The sequence below is a fragment of the Notamacropus eugenii genome, chromosome 5 (assembly GCF_028372415.1).
Source record: "Notamacropus eugenii isolate mMacEug1 chromosome 5, mMacEug1.pri_v2, whole genome shotgun sequence".
In the NCBI taxonomy this organism is placed as follows: domain Eukaryota; kingdom Metazoa; phylum Chordata; class Mammalia; order Diprotodontia; family Macropodidae; genus Notamacropus; species Notamacropus eugenii.
The window spans coordinates 73,898,933-73,915,726 of NC_092876.1; the positions used below are offsets into that span (position 1 = coordinate 73,898,933).

Genomic DNA, 16,794 nt, shown 5'->3' on the forward strand with positions numbered 1-16,794 from the left:
AAATTTCAGAAGAAAGCTGAATGATTTCATCCATGGAGTGGCTCCCTCTACTTGTGCAGAGTGAAAACCTGGCATGCCTCAAATAAGCTGTTCCATGAATTGTTGTGGTCTTCCTATTCTCCATTTTAATCAATCTTAAAGGGGTGGCTTTGATTTCAAGAGTCTTATGAGGTAGAAATAGATGGGGATTTAAATCTTAGTTACACTACTTACTTCCTATGTGACCTTCAGCAAATTAGTTAACTTCCCTGTGCCTCAGTTTCTTCATTGGCATAATGGGGGAGGGAATGGTGGATTAAATGATCTCTTCCAACTCTGCGTCTTCTCATCTTAGATTCTCCCAGACTTGGCAAGGATCACCTGGAATCCTTCAAGAGATAAATGGAGCCTTCCTCACTCTCTTCCAAAAAAGAGGTATCCTTAGGAATTTTGCTTGTTCATGCAATTTAAGGCAGTGTAGTGGTCTGGAAAAAAATAACACAACCTCCCTACCTCATAAATAACATGACAAACCCATTCCCATGTGGTACTAAGACTTTGTACGGGACAGAGAAAATATAGCTACCAAGAGTTTACGGGAGAAAAGATCTAGAAGTCTTAGTGGGTTTCAAGGGTCATGATGAATTTAATATGGGATATGGCAGACAAAAAAGGTAACATGCTCTTACACTACATTGAGATGGGAATAATTTGCAGGATGAGGAAATGCTTATTTTATCTGAATTCAGAGGGAGGAACTTAAGGCAGCAGCTGAAAGTTAAGGAGTAGATTTCAGTTTAGTATATGGAAAAGTTGGTTCTAACTTAGAGTTAATTAAAAAGGGAAAGAACTGTCAGTAGCAATCTTTCAACAAATACTAAATTTTTCTTGTTGAGGATACTCTAGAAAAGACTCTTCCTCAGGTGGGAGCCATAGAAAATTCTTTCTGAGGTCTTCTCCTCTGAGATCCTGTAGCAATCAGGGGACACCAACACTGGAAGCAGTGGGGCACCAGGGAAGAAGTAAATGACAGGCCACAACCCTTGCCCTGCCTCTTCTCCTGACTTGACATCTAATCTTGAGTAAGTCATCTTCCTTCTTTGCCCTGTGATGACCTCATAGATGAAATGAGAGGTTGGACCAGTTGATTTTTGAAGATCCCTGAAGCTCCAAGACTCCATGATGCTAGAATTGCACCCAGTCTCTCAGGGAAGGACTATTCAAGATGGGCTCTTCAACTGAGTAGCTCAGAGTGCCCTGGGTCTCTCTACCCTTATTCAATGCTGAGGTCCCTAGCCTTCACCATATTCTCTTTTTCCCTCTCCAGGGCTCTACTCTCTCAATGTCCCCAGCATTAAACCACAGTTCTGTTACAGAATTTGTCCTGCTTGGCTTCTCCAGTGACCCCACCTCAAATAGGATCCTTTTCATCATCTTTCTCCTTCTCTACCTCTGCTCAGTCCTGGGCAATGGACTCATCATCATTCTCATGTGCCTAGATTCTCACCTCCACACACCTATGTACTTTTTCCTCAGCATTCTCTCCCTACTGGACGTGGGCTATGTCACTACCACAATGCCTCAGATGTTGGTACACTTCCTTTCCAGTTCTAAGCTCATCTCCTTTGAAGGCTGCTGGCTGCAGATGTATGCATTTAGTGCTATGGGTATGAGTGAGTGCATCTTGTTTGTGGTCATGGCCTATGACCGTTATGTAGCCATCTGCTTCCCACTGCATTACATGCTCATCCTTAACTGGGGCCTGTGTGTGAAATTGGTGATAGGGACCTGTGCTTCTGGTTTCTTCCTCTCCCTAGTCCACACCTTTTTTTACCATGAATCTCCCCTTCTGTGGTCCTAACAAGGTGAACCACTACTTCTGTAAGGGTCCTTCAGTCCGTAGCCTGGCTTGCATGGACACACACCTTATTGAGATGGTAGACTTAGTCATAAGCATCTTCATGGTATTAGGGCTTCTGTCACTCATCCTGGTCTCCTATGTCCACATCACCTTGGCCATCCTCAAGATAAAGTCCACCCCAAGCCGCTGTAAAGCCTTCTCCACTTGTGCTTCCCACCTAACTGTAGTCACTCTGTTCTTTGCACCTGCCATATATATCTATATGAGACCCAACTCCAGCTACACGCCAGAGAGGGATAAGCAGATCTCACTCTTCTACAATGTGTTCACTGCCCTGCTCAACCCTGTGGTCTACAGCCGTAGGAATAAGGACATAAAGGCAGCATTCGTCAAGGTAGTAGTGCAGAACAGAGTGGTCTGGTGAGTAGAGAGTCTTGAAATAGACTATTCTTTCCATTTATTTTTCTTTTTGAGACTGTTCTTCTCTATCTCAGCCAGGCTAGAAGTATAGCCACCACTTATGGTAGCAACCGCACTGCTGATCAGAACCCTTGACCCACTCTGTTTTTGGTCTGGGTGAATTTGTAGACATCTTGTTTTCCCCTACCCTTTTTCTTCTTGTCCCCTGCTCTGGAAGGACTTACCATATTGCTGCTGTACTTAATGTAACCACCTGAATAGCTTTACCACTATCACACCCGAGAACTCCTTAACTCAGTTGATCCACTACTCTTAGCCTCTCCTAATAGCAGGGATTGTAGGTATGTGCTACCACCCAGAGCAGGCAGGAGTCATCCATTCCTACTAGGCTTGGGACCTTGGTCTGTGATCTACAACAAACCTATAGCATCACTTACCTTCCAGAGTTAACCAGAACAAACCAGACTTCATCTTAGTCCTCATCATCCTAATGGATGCAGAAAGGGTAGTCTTAGATTTGGAAACTCTTCTCAGACACAGAAGCTTAGATTCACAGATCTCTTCCTCATCTATAAAATGGGGATGAAAATATTTGCCCCTTGCTCCCTCACAATGTAATTGTAAGGAAAGTATTTTACAGTTCTTAAAGTGACACATATATTTGAGTTATCAAAATTAATCAATACTGATGGTACATATTTATGTGGAAGGAATCATTTACAAAGCATTTATGGAGTCCTTACCACTTGCCTCGCCCTGTGCCAATCTTGTGGGAGACTCCCAGCAATGCAATGAAGTCTTCCTCAATCAACAACCCAAAGGGAAGAGCTAAATAAAATTCATTCCCTCAAATTTTTGTAATCACATTCAGTTCCAGTTTTAACTTCTTTTGTATCTCTTGCCCTTCTGGAGTCAACCAGAAGATTCTACATTGCTTCAAATTACCAGACCCTCAGTCACTCTTAGCCAGAGGAAGGCTAACAAAATCTCTATTTGTTGTTTTGAAACTAGGCAGGGAAATTTGGACATGCTGTAAAGTACGGATAAAGATCCCTCCATTATGAATGCCTAGAAGCAAGCTCACTCCAAGCTTCCAATATTTGTCTGGAATGCTGACTGAGCATGCCTGAAATAGGGGTGGGGTCTCTGTGATGATATATGAAAAACGAGACAGTCATTTACTACAAGAATATTAGAGTGTACTGAATGAAAGAAACTTTTAAAACAAATCATTAAAAGTAAATATACGCAAAAAATAAAAATAATTTGGGAGAAGTAGGGAGATGGGTGTTGTAAGAAATTTGAGGAGAGGATGCTGATAAGATGGCTATGTAGGTCAGAAAATTCCAAACTCTCAAATTTTCCCCCAAAAAAGAGATAAAATAGCACCTTAGAGTGAACTAAGTGAGGGTAAGGTAAAAATAAACAAGAACAGGGGCACAAGTGGGGTCTTCCTGGGTCAATTTGAGAAGATCTGAAGAAAAACCCCCTGAAGAGGTTTGGTATAAAAACATCTCTAGGCTATGGTTAACTTTCACAACTAGCTGCGAACAGCTTTAAAAACAAAGGCAAGCCTTAGGTTTAGTTGGTTTGAGAAGTTACTTAGGCCCTAGCCACAGGAATTTCCACTGCCCCCTATAGTGAGGGGTGTTTGGCATCTGAGCCAGGGAAGATCAAGGGAACCTCTGCTGACAAAGATCACCAGACCCAGCTGTGCTGTGAAGAGTGGCAGGAGTGAGAAGGAAAGAGCACATGCTCGTTGAGTGCAGAAGCAGTGGAACAGAAAGCTCTGGCTGTGGACACTTATAGGAAGCTGGAGGTTTGACTTTGCTTCCAGGCTAGAGGGGAGAGCTGAAGATCTGGGGCAAGAGGCACCATACCCCATATCCCAGGACTAGAGGTGCTTACAAAAATTAAGCTATTACCAGAGAAAAAAGTGCACAGGCAACGAGAAAGAATCCAACCATAGAAAGCTGTTATGGGAATAGAGAAGATTGGGTTCATCTTCAGAGAAGGATATTGAAGAAACCCCAAAAGAACAATGTCAAATGGTCACCTGCCCTAAAAGAATTTCACAAAAGATCTTGAAAAAGACTTTAAAAATCAAGTGACAGAAAAGAAGGAAAAACCAAAAAAATATGAATAATCCAAAAAAAATCCCAAGAAAATTATGAAAGAAAAGTCAAGCAATTAGAAAAGGAGATCCAGAATATTAAGGAAGAAAACGACACCTTCAAAATTGAGGTAATTTAAATAGAAAGATCTTTCTCATTAATTAATAGGTCTATATGATTTGCTTAAATCACCTGGAAGCCTAATTCACGTGTTGTAGGAGGAGCATGCTGAAGAGGCAGAACAAGAAGGGTGGACGTGGAATCAGGATGAAGTGAGTGAGTGGGGTCAGGTCGGAGGGAATAGAAGGCAGGCCAATTCATACAGCATGACAGTTGACAATGAGACGACCCTGGCTGAGTGGAGGAGGTTTGAGAATTGATTTACCCCCTGCTGTGACCATGTTTATTAACTTCTTGGTTGCCATGATGGATTTGGCTTTCTGGTTCTGGGATTTGGCTTTCTGGTGCTTAAATAAATGTTTTCCTTCTGCCTTCTATATGGAGAGTCTTTTATATCTGGCAATTGAGAACTACAATGGCATATTCATAGTCACCACCAGTGTTGTGAGTATTGCCTTGGCGATACAACAAGGGAGGAAAGTAGAAAGAAAAAAAAACTCGTCAGTCACCACTTAAAAGAGATCCTATGAGGAAAACTCATAGGAATATTATAGTCATACTGAACTTGCCAGCTCAAAGATAAAACATTAAAAACAACAAAATAAAAGAATTTAAATATGATGGTGCCACAATAAGAATTACACAAAACCTAGCAGCAGAGACATTAAAGGATCACAGATCTTGGAACATTGTATATCAAAAAGAAAAAGAACAAGGGTTCTAGCCAGAAATATCATGCCCCACAAAGTTAAGTATAATCCTGAATGAACAAAAAATGGACAGTTGATCAACTGTCAGACTCTCAAGACTTTGCTAAAAAGAAAAAAAGCCAAGAGAAACATAAGGTACATACCAAAGACTGACTACAAGGGATTAAAGAAGGATAGACCATTTACTTTTTATATTTGTAAAATGCAATATATATATATATATGATTCTTATTAATAATTGGATAGCTCATAAAAAAGATTGGAGTAAGCCTGAGGATATGAATTTTAAAAGTAAAACCATTTAGGAAGAGCTAAAAAGAGTAATTATTTCATATAAATGAGATGCAAGAGGAAGAATCAACACAGAGGAATTATATGGGGGAGAGGCCTGGGAGTTCTGTTAACCTACTTTCATCAGGAATGGGTTTAGGAGGGAACAATATATATATATTTAGAAGAGTAAAAAAGTCTTCTAAATTCAAAAGAAATAAAATGGTAAGGGAATGGGGAGAGAGGAGAGGACAAAGGAGGGACTTTTAGAGGGGAAGGTGAGGGGGCGATAGAGGGTGTTAAGATTTGTGGGAATGGGAGGGTAGGCAAGGGATCCTTGGAAGAGGGTAGGCAAGTAACAAGAGGGCAAAGTAGCAGGTAGAAGCAAAGTAGAGGCAGGAGGAATAGGAAGCAAGAGATATGCACAAACAAAAACAAAGATCAGGAGTAGAATTTGTTTGGGAAAGTGTGTGTCTATGTATGTACATATGTCTATCTGTGTATGCGTATGTGTGTGTGTGTGTGTGTGTGTGTGTGTGTGTGTGTGTATAGCTTAGAGAAATATATCCACACTTAATTGTAGCCTTCTGAGGGGAGGGAAAAAAAAGAACAAACTAAAAAGTGAGCAGAGAACAACAGAGAACAAAAGCAAACTTACAAGAAAGTAAAGAAAAAATGGACACCTCTCAACACAACGTGTAGTATTTATCATACAGGCTTTCTTGAAATGAAAATTTATTGTTACATATTTTGAAACCTCTCATGTTCTATTATGCACATGACATGCTTTTTTTCCTTTTCTTATTTTATATTTAAGAGCCAATATTTAAATTTATGATGTGTTTTTCTTTCTTTTTCTATTCTGTATTTGTGTTCTGTTGTTTGAGTCTAAAATAAAATTTAAAAAAATAAGTTGCAACCAGACATTTAAAAAAAAGCAATTGAGGATGAAGAGATAACTTAGAATAAGAGTAGAAAAATCATATATTGTAGGGAAATCCCATACCTTGTGTATGTTATATGTTAATTTTTGTTTACATATTATCTCTCCCATTAGAATACATACTTTTTTCCTTAATAGTATTTTTTCCATTTATATGTATAGATAGTAAACATTTTTCCACATCAGTCATGTTGTGAAAGAGGAATCAGAACAAAAGGGAAAAACCACAAGCAAGGAAAAAAGTAAAAGGAGAGAGGGGGGTGGAGCCAAGATGGCAGAGTGAGAGCAATGACTCACCTAAGCTCCTGGACAAACTCCTCTGGATACCTCTGAAAGGAGAATCTGACTAAATTTTGGAGGTGCAGAATCCAGTGGGAAACACAGTGCGATGGATTCGGAGCCTGGGTTAGACTGGAAGGTCCACGGGAAGGATCTGTTCCGTGGGGGTGAGCCCCCAGTGCACAGTGCAGTGCAGTCAGTGCAGCGGAGCAGAAGGGACCAGAGAAGCCTGAGAGCGGTGGGTGGAACCAGCAGAATGGGAGACAAGCCAAACTGAGCTGGTGAAAGCCGCTGAGTGCCAGATATCAGTGCAGCAGCTCCTGAAACCTTCAGTCTGAAGATTAAACTTCGGTAAGTCACCTACTTGAACTTCCGGGAGCCAGGATGGCAGAGTGATCAGTAAGTGCTCTCTCTTCCCCATCTGATGACTGTGAAAGAACCATAAAATATTTCCCCAGAAGAATCCTGGATCAGCGGGAACAGCAGAAGGGGCAAATAGTCTCATAAGACCTGAGGCTAGGAAAATAGCTATGGGGGATTCGGAAGGACAGAGGACTCAGGGCAGAGAAAACTCGCACTAAGACCCAGGCAAGCCTCAGCACCGGGAGAGGAGCCCCAGGAGGGGTGGGAACACATATTAGCATCTAGGGGTGCCTCAGCCCTCCAGGAGAAAAGGTAAGACAATAGGGAAGCTGGGATCACCATCCCCTGAGCTTGCTTTTGCCTCAGTTCAGCTGAGGAGATCTCCTGTGACCAGACCACTCCTCCCACACACTTAACAAGCTAACCCCAGGGTTGATCCAGGAAAAAAAAAACAAAAACCTGCTTTTAGCTTTTTCACACATCAGCTCAACACAAAGTTCTGTAGCTTCTGACTGAAAGAACAAGAAGCTACAACACTCAGTCAACATCATGAACAGAAAAAGGCAGACCAAAGGTGAAAAAACCATAGAATCTTTCTATGGGGATAAGGAACAAAACACAAACACCAAAGAGGTCAGAGCTGAGACTGTACTTCCATCTGAAACTTCAGAAGGGACTATGAACCTCTCGCAAGCACAAGCAGCCCTCCTGGAACAGCTGAAGAAGGAAACAGAAGAAAAACTGGCCAATGATTTTAAAATCATAAAAAAAGAATTCACTGATGAGAACATCACTTTGAAAAGGAAAATTGAACAAATGGAAAAGGAAGTTCAAAAATTAACTGGAGAAAATAATTCCCTAAAAGGAAGAGTTGATCAAATGGAAAAGGAAACTCAAAACCTAATTGGGAAAATTGGTCAAATGGAAAAGGAAACAAAAAACCTAACTGGGAAAATTGGTCAAATGGAAAAGGAAGTACAAAAATTAACTGGAGAAAATAGCTCCTTAAAGGGAAAAATTGGTCAGATGGAAAAGGAGATGCAAAAGTTAACTGAAGAACACAATATGATAAAGATTAGAATTGGGCAAGTAGCAACTAATGACTCAATGAGGCAGCAAGAATCAGTCAAACAAAATCTAAATAATGAAAAGATAGAAGAAAACGTAAAATATTTAATTGGAAAAACAACTGACCTGGAAAATAGATCCAGGAGAGAAAATTTAAGAATTATTGGCCTGCCAGAAACCCATGATGAAGTAAAGAGCCTGGACAATATCTTCCAGGAAATCATCAAGGAAAACTGCCCAGAAGTGCTAGATTCAGAGGGCAAAATAGTCATCGAAAGAATCCCAAACTCAAAACCCCAAGAAATATTGTTTCCAAATTCCAGAGCTATCAAGTGAAGGAGAAAATACTACAGGCAGCCAGAAAGAAACAATTCAAATATCAAGGACATACAGTCAGGATCACACAGCACCTTGCAGCTTCTATATTAAAAGATCGAAAGAATTGGAACCCAATATTTCATAAGGCAAAGGAGTTGGGACTTCAACCAAGGATCAACTACCCAGCAAAGTTCAGCATAACATTTCAGGCAAGGAGAAAGTCATTCAGCGAAATAAGGGATTTCCAGAGCTTCCTGACCAAAATGCCAGAACTCAATAGACAATTCGATCTTCAAATGCAGGTCGCAAGAGAATCATAAAAAGGTAAACAGGGGGGAAAAAACAAAAACAAAAACTTGTTGCTCAATTAGGGCAAACTGTTTACCTCCCTATAAGGGAAGATGATTCTTGTTAATCTTGAGAATTGTGCAGCTATTATGATAAAAGGGATATACATAAAGGGGACGGGTATAAAGTAAATGATGTCATGTCAAAAATATGATTTAAGTATGAGAAGGGATTGTAATAGGAGGTGTGAAAAGGAGGAAGCAGGAAATGGCAAATTACATCACAGGAAGAAGTACAACATTATAGTAGAGGGAAGGAGGGGAGGGAGATGAGCACTGTTTGAGAGGTACTCTCATCTGATTTGTTCAAAGGAGGGAACAATAAACTTAAGTGGATAATCCTAACTAGCACTATAGGTAGTAGGAGGGGTAGGGAGAAAAAGGGGAGGGAGGCTAAAAGGGAGGGAAGAAGCAACAAGAGTAAAGGGGAGTAAAAGGGAGGGGGGCTATAAGAAGGAGAGGAAGGCTGCAGGAGGAGGGGGTGAAAAGTGAAAAGCTTTGAGGAGGGGAAGGGAGATGGGAGAGATAAAAGCACAAATGGCAGGAAAGAGGATGGAGGGAAATACACAGATTGTAATCATAACTGTGAATGTGAATGGAATGAATTCTCCCATAAAACAGAGACGGATAGCAGAATGGATTAAAAGCCATAATCCAACAATATGCTGCTTACAAGAAACACATTCGAAATGGGGGGATACACATAGGATAAAGTTCAAAGGATGGAGCAGAATATATTGTGCTTCAGCTCATGCAAGAAAGGCAGGAGTAGCAATCCTAATCTCAGACAAAGCAAAAGCAGAAATAGATCTAATCAAAAGGGATAAGGATGGAAACTATATCCTGCTAAAAGGCACCATAGACAATGAAGCAATATCATTACTAAACATGTATGCTCCAAGTGGTATAGCATCCAGATTCTTAGAGGAGAGGTTGGGGGAGTAGAAGGAAGAAATTGACAGCAAAACTATACTAGTGTGGGACCTCAACCTCCCCCTCTCTGAACTTGATAAATCTAACCTCAAAATAAACAAGAAAGAGGTTAAGGAGGCAAATAAAACTCTGGATAAGGTAGATATGATAGATCTTTGGAGAAAATTGAATGGCAATAGAAAGGAATATACCTTTTTCTCAGCGGTACATGGAACATTTACAAAAATTGGCCATGTACTAGGACATAAAAATCTCACAATTCAGTGCAGAAAGGTAGAGATAATCAATGCATCCTTCTCAGATCATAATGCATTAAAAATTACATGTAATAAAAGGCCATGGAAAGATAAACCAAAAATCAACTGGAAATTAAATAATCTAATCCTAAAGAAGGAATGGGTTAAAGAAGAAATCATAGAAACAATCAACAATTTCATTCAAGAGAATGACAATAATGAGACAACATACCAAATCTTATGGGATACTGCAAAAGCAGTTCTTAGGGGAAGTTTTATATCTTTGAATGCTTACATAAATAAAATAGAGAAAGAGGAGATCAATGACTTGGGCTTGCAGTTGAAAAAACTAGAAAAAGAACAAATTGAAAATCCCCAAGTAAATACCAAATTAGAAATACTGAAAACCAAAGGAGAGATGAATAAAACTGAAATTAAGAAAACTATTGAATTAATAAATAAAACGAATAGTTGGTTTTATGAAGAAACTAATAAAATTGATAAACCTTTGGTCAATTTGATTTAAAAAAAAAGAAGAAAATCAAATTACTAATATTAAAAATGAAAGAGGTGAACTCACCTCCAGTGAGGAGGAAATTAAAACAATAATTAGAAACTACTTTGCCCAACTTCATGCCCACAAATTCGATAAACTAAACGAGATTGATGAATACTTTAAAAAATACAAATTGCCCAGATTAACAGAAGAGGATGTTGAATACTAAAACAACCCCATCTCAGAAAAAGAAATTGAACAAGCCATCAATGAACTCCCTAGGAAAAAATCTCCAGGGCCAGATGGATTCACAAGTGAATTCTAACAAACATTTAAAGAACAGTTGATTCCGATACTATATAGACTATTTTTCAAAATTGGGGAAGAAGGAGTCCTCCAAAATTCTTTCTATGATAAAAATATGGTTTTGATACCCAAACCAGGAAGAGACAAAACAGAGAAAGAAAATTATAGAACAATTTCCCTAATGAATATAGATGCAAAAATTTTAAATAAGATTGTAGCAAAATGAATACAGCATCTTATCATGAGAATAATACATTGTGATCAGGTAGGATCCATATCAGGAATGCAGGGCTGGTTCAATATTAGGAAAACTATTAGCATTATCGATCACATCAACAACAAAGCTAACAAAAACCACATGATTATCTCAATAGATGAAGAAAAAGCTTTTGACAAAATACAACACCCATTCCTATTAAAAACACTGGAGAACATAGGAATAAAGGGAACTTTCCATAAAATAATAAGCAGTATCTATCTAAAACCTTCAGCAAGCATTATATGCAATGGGGATAAGCTAGATGCATTACCAATAAGATCAGGGGTGAAACAAGGATGTCCATTATCACCTCTATTATTCAATATGGTACTAGAAATGTCAGCTGTAGCAATTAGACAAGATAAAGATATTGAAGGAATAAGAATAGCCAAAGAAGAAACTAAGTTATCACTCTTTGCAGATGATATGATGATTTACTTAGAGAATCCCAGAGAGTCAAGTAAAAAACTACTTGAAATAATAAACAACTTTGGCAAAGTTGCAGGTTACAAAATAAACCCACAAAAATCTTCTGCCTTCCTATATATAAGCAACAAAGTCCAAGAGCAAGAGATAGAAAGAGAAATCCCATTTAAAGCTAGGGTACACACTATAAAATACTTAGGAGTTTACCTGCCAAAACAAACCCAGGGATTATATGAACACAATTACAAGACACTTTTTGCACAAATAAAGTCAGATTTAAGTAAGTGGAAAAACATCAGTTGCTCATGGGTAGGCTGTGCTAATATAATAAAAATGACAATTCTACCTAAATTAATTTACTTATTTGGTGCCATACCAATTAAACTATCAGATAATTACTTTCTAGAGCTGGATAAAATAATATCAAAATTCATTTGGAAGGACAAAAGGTCCAGAATATCAAAAGGACTAATGAAAAGAAATGCTTGGGAAGGTGGCCTAGCGCTACTGGACCTCAAATTGTACTATAAAGCAGCAATTAGCAAAACCACTTGGTATTGGCTAAGAAACAGAGAGGTAGACAAGTGGAATAGACTTGGCACTCAAGACACAGTAGGCAAGGAATATAGCAACCTCCTGTTTGATAAACCCAAGAACCCCAGCTTCTGGGATAAGAACTCACTGTCTGACAAAAATTGCTGGGAAAACTGGATAACAGTGTGGCAGAAATTAGGCATAGACCCATACTTGACACCGTACACAAGAATAAAGTCCAAATGGGTACATGATTTCGGTATAAAGATTGATACCATGAATAAACTGGAGAAGCAAGGAATAGTGTATTTATCAGATTTATGGAGAAGGGAAGAATTTTTTACTAAAGAAGAGATAGAAAGCATTATGAAATGCGAAATGGATAATTTCAATTACATTAAACTGAGAAGTTTTTGCACAACCAATCCCAATGCGACCAAAATTCGGAGGGATGTAGTAAATTGGGAAAGACTTTTTACAGCTAAGCTTGGGGATAATTTCTCATTTCTAGAATATATAGAGAACTGACTCAAATGTATAATCATACAAGTCATTCCCCAATTGATAAATGGTCAAAGGATACGAACAGGGAATTTTCGGAAGAAGAAATTAAAGATATCTATAATCATATGAAAAAATGCTCTAACTCACTTTTGATTAGAGAGATGCAAATCAAAACAACTCTGAGGTACCACATCACACCTATAAGATTGGCAAACATGACAGAACAAGAAAATGATAAATGCTGGAGAGGATGTGGGAGAGTTGGAACACTAATTCATTGTTGGTGAAGCTATGAGCTGATCCAACCATTCTGGAGAGCAATTTGGAACTATGCCCAAAGGGCTACAAAAATGTGCATACCCTTTGACCCAGCAATATCACTACTAGGACTGTATCCCCAAGAGATCATAAAAATGGGAAAGGGTCCCACATGTACAAAAATATTTATAGCAGCACTCTTTGTAGTTGCCAAAAACTGGAAGTCAAGGGGATGCCCATCAATTGGGGAATGGCTGAATAAATTATGGTATATGAATGTAATGGAGTACTATTGTGCCATAAGAAATGATGAACAAGAAGACTTCAGAGAGGCCTGGAAGGACTTATATGATCTGATGGTGAGTGAAAGGAGCAGAACCAGGAGAACTTTGTGCACAGCAACGACCACAGTGTGCGAGAGTTTTTTCTGGTAGACTTGGAATTCTGAAATAATGCAAGAACTTATTTAAAAAAAAATCCCAATGGTGGATTTCTAAGGCAAAATGCCTTCCACACTCAGAGAAAGAAATATGGAAGTCATTTGCAGAATGTAGCAGATCATGTTTGTGTGTATGCGTGTTTTTGTGTATCATGTTTTGATTTGTTATATGATTTCTTCCATTTATTTTAGTTTGACTACATAGCATGACTATAGTGAAAATGTACTCAATAGGAAAGTATATGTAGAACCTATACAGAATTGTATGTGATCGTAGGGGGGAAGGGGGGTAGTGGGGGGTAGGTATGGGGGGGATAAAATTTTAATTTTATGGAAGCGATTGTAAACCATTAAAAAAAAAAAAGAAAGAGAGAGAGAAAATAACATGCTTCATTCTGGATTCAGACTCCATGGATCTTTCTTTGGATGTGGATAGCATTTTCCATCATGAGTCTTTTGGAATTGTCTTAGATCTTTGCCTTGCTGAGAAGAGCGAAGTCTATCAAAGCTGGTCATTGTATAATGTCGCTGTTGCTATGTACAGTGTTTTCCTGGTGTGACTCATTTCATTCAGCATAAATTCATATAAGTCTTTCCAGGTTTTTCTTAAGTCTGCCTGATAATCATTTCTTATAGAACAATGTATTCCATTATATTAATATACCACAATTTGTTCAGCTGTTCCCCAGTTGGTGGACATCCCCTCAATTTCCATTTCTGATCACCACAAAATGAGCTGCTATAAATATTTTTGCATATGTGAGTCTTTTACTCATTTTGTGATTTCTTTGAGATACAGGCCTAGAAGTGGTACTACTGGATCAAAGGGTATGCACAGTTTTACAGCCTTTTGGGCATAGTTTCAAATTGTTCTCCAGAATGGTTGCATTAAGTCACAACTGCAACAATAATGCATTAGTATCCCAATTTTCCCACATCTTCAATATTTATCATTTTCCTGTTTTGTCATGTTAGCCAATATGATAGGTGTGATGTGGTTCCTCAGAGCTGTTTTAATTTGCATTTATCTAATCAATAGTAATTGACAGCATTTTTTCATATGACTGACTCTAGATGGAGTTAATTTCTTTATCTGAAAACTGCCTATTCATATCCTTTGACCATTTATCAATTGAGGAATGACTTATATTCTTATAAATTTGACTCATTTCTCTAAAATTTTGCAAATGAGACCTTTATCAGACAAATTGCCTGTAAAAATTGTTTCCCAGCTTTTTGTTTCCCTCCTAATCTGGGCAGGATTGGCTTTGTTTGTGCAAAATCTTTTTAATGTAATATAATCAAAATTATCCATTTTACATTTCAAAATGTTCTCTATCTCTTGTTTGGTCATGAATTCTTCATTTCTTCAGAGATCTGACAGCTCTTGGCCTCCTAATTTGCTTGTAGTATCACTTGATGTCTAAATCATGTACCCATTTTCACCTTTTCTTGGTATATGGTGTAAGACGCTGGTCTATGTCTAGTTTCTCTTATATCATTTTCCATTTTCCCAGCACTTTTTGTCAAAGAGAGAGTTCTTATCCCAGGAACTGGAACCTTTGAGTTTGTTCTGCTCTTACTCGATGCTTTAGATTGCTATCGTCACTGACTACTGTATCTTGGGTTCCTAATCTATTCCACTGATCTAGCACTCTATTTCTAAGCCAGTAACAAGTAGTTTTGGTAACTGCTGCTTTATAATACAATTTTAGATCTGGTACAATTAGGCCACCTTGCCTGGCATTTCTTTTCAAGAATTTCTTGATATTCTGGACCTTTTATTCTTCCACATAGATTTTGTTATTATTTTTTCTAGCTTTAAAAATAAATTTTAGTAGACAATTGGTATGGTACTGAATAAATTTAGGTGAAATTGTCGTTTTCACTACATTAGCTTTCATTAAATTTCTTTTTTAAAATTTATTTTTAGTATTCAACATTCATTTCCACAAAATTTTGAGTTCCAAATTTTCTCCCTATCTCTCCCATCTCCCCACCCAAAAACACGATGCATTCTGATTACCCCTTCCCCCAATCTGCCCTACATTCTCTCACACCCCTTCCTTCCCTTATTCCCACCTTCTCTCTTTTCTAGAAGGGCAAGATAGATTTCTATACCCCATTAGCAGTATTTCTTATTTCCCAGTTGCATGCAAAAACAATTTGTTCCTGAAACTTTGAGTTCCAACTTCTCTCCCTTTCTCCCTCCCCACTCATCCCCACTGAGAAGGCAGGCAATTCAATACAGGCTGTATATGTGAAGCTTTGCAAAAGACTTTCATAATAGCCATGTTGTATAAGACTATATTTCCCTCCATCCTATTCTGCCCCCCATTTATTCTATAATCTCTTTTGACCTTGTCCCTCCACAAAACTATTTACTTCTAATTGCTCCCTCCTCCCATTTGTCCCCCCCCCACTCCACTTATCCCCTTCTCCCCTACTTTCCTGTAGTGCCAGATAGATTTTCATACCAAATTGAGAGTGCATGTTATCCCCTCCTTAAGCCAAATGTGATGAGTAAGATTCACTTTTCCCCTCTCACCTTCCCCCCTTTTTCCTCCATTGAAAAAGTTTTTTCTTCCCTCTTTTATGAGAGATAGTTTACCCCATTTCATTTCTCCCTTTCTTATCCCAATGTATTCCTCTCGCACATCTTAATTTTATTTTTTTTAGATATCATCCCTTCCTATTCAACTCACCCTGTCCTCTCTATCTATAGATATATGTGTATAATCCCCCCAACAATCCAAATACTGAGAAAAGTTTCAAGAGTTACAAATATTATCTTTTCATGTAGGAATGTAAACAGTTCAACTTTAGTAAGTCCATTATGATTTCTCTTTCCTGTTTACCTTTTCATGCTTCTCTTGATTCTTGTGTTTGAAAGTGAAATTTTCTATTCAGCTCTGATTTTTTCATCAAGAATACTTGAAAGTCCTCTGTATCATTGAATGACCATTTTTCCCCCTGAAGTATTATACTCAGTTTTCCTGGGTAGGAGATTCTTGGTTTTAATCCTAGTTTCTTTGGCTTCTGGAATATCATATTCCGTGCCCTTCGATCCCTTAATGTAGAAGCTGCTAGATCTTCTGTTATCCTGATTGTCTTTCCACAATACTCGAATTGTTTCTTTTTGGCTGCTTGCAGTATGTTCTCCTTGAACTGGAAACTCTGGAATTTGGCTACAATATTCCTAGGAGTTTTTCTTTTCAGATCTCTTTAAGGAGAGGATCAGTGAATTCTTTCAACATTTATCTTGCCCTCTGATTCTAGAATCTCAGGGCAGTTTTCCTTGATAATTTCATGAAAGATGATGTCTAGGCTCTTTTTTTGATCATGGCTTTCAGGTAGTCCTATAATTTTAAAATTCTCTCTCCTGGATCTATTTTTCAGGTCACTTGTTTTTCTAATGAGATATTTCACATTGTCTTCTATTTTTCATGCTTTTGGTTTTGTTTTGTAATTTCTTGGTTTCTTAAAAAGTCATTAGCTTCCATTTGCTCCATTCTAATTTTTAAACTGTTTTCTTCAGTGAGCTTTTGAACTTCCTTTTCCATTTGGCTAATTCTGATTTTTAAGGCATTCTTCTCCTCATTGGTTTTTTG

At 38.2% G+C, this 16,794-nt stretch overlaps 1 pseudogene; it reads left to right on the top strand.

The window, feature by feature from the left end:
• The first annotated feature begins 1,321 nt into the window (after positions 1–1,321).
• On the top strand, positions 1,322–2,264 carry LOC140508606 (olfactory receptor 2A12-like; annotated as a pseudogene).
• Positions 2,265–16,794: the final 14,530 nt, after the last annotated feature.